This window comes from Otolemur garnettii, unplaced genomic scaffold (assembly GCF_000181295.1).
Source record: "Otolemur garnettii isolate 467f Iridium unplaced genomic scaffold, OtoGar3 scaffold00134, whole genome shotgun sequence".
Classification (NCBI taxonomy): Eukaryota; Metazoa; Chordata; class Mammalia; order Primates; family Galagidae; genus Otolemur; species Otolemur garnettii.
The window spans coordinates 3,830,223-3,833,691 of NW_003852529.1; positions in this window are offsets into that span (position 1 = coordinate 3,830,223).

A 3,469-nucleotide genomic window follows, 5' to 3' on the forward strand; every position below is an offset into this window, starting at 1 on the left:
TGCAGACCAGGTCTCATTTCCTCTGGCATGTTGTAGCTAAATGATCTTTCTGCATTTCGCCACCTCACTTCTCTGCCTGAAGCCCTTTATCAGCTCCTTCATCCTCAGCATGACGTGCACAATTCTTGCTCTGGTAAAAAGCAGCAATTATACAAGGCTTCTCGGTGCTTTGGAATCTGCTTCCCCTCCTGCCTGGTCGCTCTGTGCCTATTCCCTGTCAGTGGCACTGAACCCTGTATGACTTTGGAATAGGCCACACTTTCTCCTCTCTGGCTCTGACACATACTGGTTCCCACACTTAGAACATCCATCCTGTCAGGTGTCTTTAAGAGGCTGCGCAGGTGTCATTTCCTTTGAGATGTGTTTTGGACACCTCTTCTTCCAGGCTGGAGCAGATGCCCCTCCTGTGGGCTGCTGTGCAACGTGGCCTGCTGCATGGCAGGGGCCACATGAGTTGGGATCAGGTGGGTGTTTATCCTAACATCAGCACACCTAGGACAGGGGCTGACCAACAGTAGGAGCTCAGCAGATGCCCACATAATGGATAGCTGGGAAGATGGGATCTGAGTGTGCCCTTAAGAGATGCCTGGAGTCAGGTGACCTGTTGGAAAATCTGGCCTTTTCTCAGCCAAAATGTGTGCACTGGTCAGTGACTTAAGACCACGCTCATTTGTTTATCCTTGACTGAGGCTTTGCTGAATGCCAGGGTGCTGAGTGCTGGGCTCTGGCGCTGTTTTCCCTGCCCTCTTGGAGCTCCCACAAGAATGTAGTGCAAAGACACAAATGTTTGTTGCAGGTGACAGTGAACTCTGTGAGGAAGGGTTGAGATACAGACTAGATGACAGCTGGGTGTGTGGCAGGGGTTTTGAGAGGTGATGTGCAGGCTAAGTCCTAAGAAAAGGAGCTGCCCCATGGGGTGGGAGAGAGGGACCTGGTTACTCAAAGTGCAGGGGCAGCTCAAGGGCAGTGAGCACAAGGGAGCAACTGGGGCTGAGTGTGGAGGTGTTGGTGCAGCCAGTGTGGGTCTGGTGGATGCAAGTCTGCATTCCCATGACCTTGGGGGACACTGCTGGACTTTGCAGTGGGAGGCTGGTTTACATTTAAGAGTGGGGTTTAGGAGGCAGAATGGGCAGGATCACAGATGGACTGGCAAGAGGGTGACACAGGATGACTGACTGGCTTCTCGTTTGAGTAACAGGATGGATGCAGGTGATGTTTATCAAGACTGGGGAAAACCAAGGAGGGACACCAGAGGCCGATGTAGCCACATGCAAGCATTCAAGTTGTCAAGTAAGTGGTTAGACACTAGGGTCTAGAGCTGGAGGGGCTTTGACCTCTAGCTGTCTCCTTTGTAGGAGGAAGTACCAGCAGAATTGATTTCAAAGGGCTGCTCTGAGCACTCAGTGGGACAAACCATGTAAGACGTAAAATGCTCAGCAGCAACCTGGATGAAGGGAAATGCCCGGGAGCTGACAGTGGGGCTGCTAATGCTCAGTCCTGGGACAGCCACGGGTGATGGAAGATGTGGTTTATTTATTTTTTAGAGACAGAGTCTCACTTTTGTCACCCTCAGTAGTGTCATGGCGTCACAGCTCACAGCGACCTCCAGCTCTTGGGTTTAGGCGATTCTCTTGTCTCAGCCTCCCAAGTAGCTGGGACTACAGGTGCCTGCCACAATGCCCAGCTATTTTTTTGTTGCAGTTTGGCCGGGGCCGGGTTTGAACCCACCACCCTTGGTATATGGGACCGGCACCCTACTCGCTGAGCCACAGGCGGTGCCCAGAAGACGTGGTTTAAAACATCAGCCTGACATCTGTACAGAATTTCTACTGATGCACATAGAGGACAGCTGCTCACCCCGAGTGTGGGCTGCACTGGGGGCTTCCTTTTGAAGAGGGCAGCATGGAAGGCAATGACTTCACAGAGAGGTGCCTTGGCCCACTGCCTCAGCCAGGTGACTCGGTCAGTGCTGGTAGAATGCACTGAGGGTGGCACCTGGCTTAAAGTCTTCCTCCCTGAACCTGCCCAACCCCAGTGTGGCCACAAGAACATGTGACAAACCCCAGTCAAGGTACATTCTACAAAATACCTGACCACGCCTCCTCTAGAGCTGGATGACAGGCGTAAGCCAGCGTTTTAAAAAGCTCCCTTTGTTTTGGTGAGATGGCTCATGCCTATAATTCTAACACTGTGGGAGGCTAAGACAGGCAGATTGCTCGAGCGCAGTTCAAGACTAGTCTGAGCAAGAGAGAGATCTCCTCTCTAAAAAAATAGCTGGGTTGCAGTGGGCGCTTGTAGTCCCAGCTACTTTGGAAGCTGAGGCAAGAGGATGGCTTGAGCCCAAGAGTTTGAGGTTGCTGTGAGTTTTCACACCACAGCATTCTACCCAGGGCGACAAAGTGAGACTCCTGTCTCCAAAAAAAGAGAAAAGCTCTCTGACCACTGCGTGGAGACCACGTGGAGGCAGAGTTAAGTAGGGGCTACCCAAATACCTAGAGAGGGCTTTGCTGCTTAAGCTCAGCCCAGAGGACTTGCTGGTGGGGCTTCCCCATCTTGGGAGGGAGGTCTCTACGAGGCAGTGTTGTCTCACCGTCTAGGGGTGGGAATGTGGTTGTATGTGTGTGGCCTGCCAGGGAAGGGCCCCAGGGGGCTGGGACCTGAGCTGCATAGGGCTTGCAGGCTGGGAGGCTGTGGAGTGACCAGCTGTGTGCTAAGAGGACAGAGCTTTGTCCGCAGGCAAGGTGGAGAGCTTTAAGTAGGGGTGATTTCTTCTACCAAATGTTACTGATAGATTTGGCAACTGGGTCAGTGGTGACCTTGGTAAGGGAACTTTTGGTGGGATGGGAGGAAGTGAAGGCCAGGACACAAACAGTGTAGCTCTTCTGCAGCGTAGCTCTCAGGAAGCAGAGACAAGAGGGTGGCAGCTTGAGGGAAGGGGACCCAGCTCCAGGCCTCCTCTCTCCTGCAGGACAGAGGTGAAGGAAGGCACAGGGCTCAGTTTGCCCAGGAGGGAGGCTGAGGGTGTGAAGTCAGGGCTTCCTCACCTTCACCCCCTCGTCCTCCCAGCTTTAGGAGCTGGGGGATCCCAGTCTCCTGTCCTCCTCTCCCCCAAGACTTGTTCTGGTTCCCAGCCACCTGCCCAGACTGCCAGCTCTGGGGAGGCCTCAGGGCCTGTCCACAACACTCCCTCCCCCTCTAGCTCCTATTTTCTATGCTTAGTGTTTTGCTGGGCCACAGGCTGGGTCTCAGGACCTGCAAGCCTTCACCTCCAGGCACCTCTTCCAAGGTTCTGTGTGCAGGTTTGTAGGAGAAGCAGCCAGGACACAATGGCTGTGACTGTTTTCCATCTCTAAGATCAAGGGCAGGCAGGAAAGTGGACTAAATAGATGGAGCCCCAGCCCCACCACCTCATCCTAAAGAGGCAAAGATCCCTTTGGTTCAGACCAACTTCTATTTTTTTTTTTTTTTT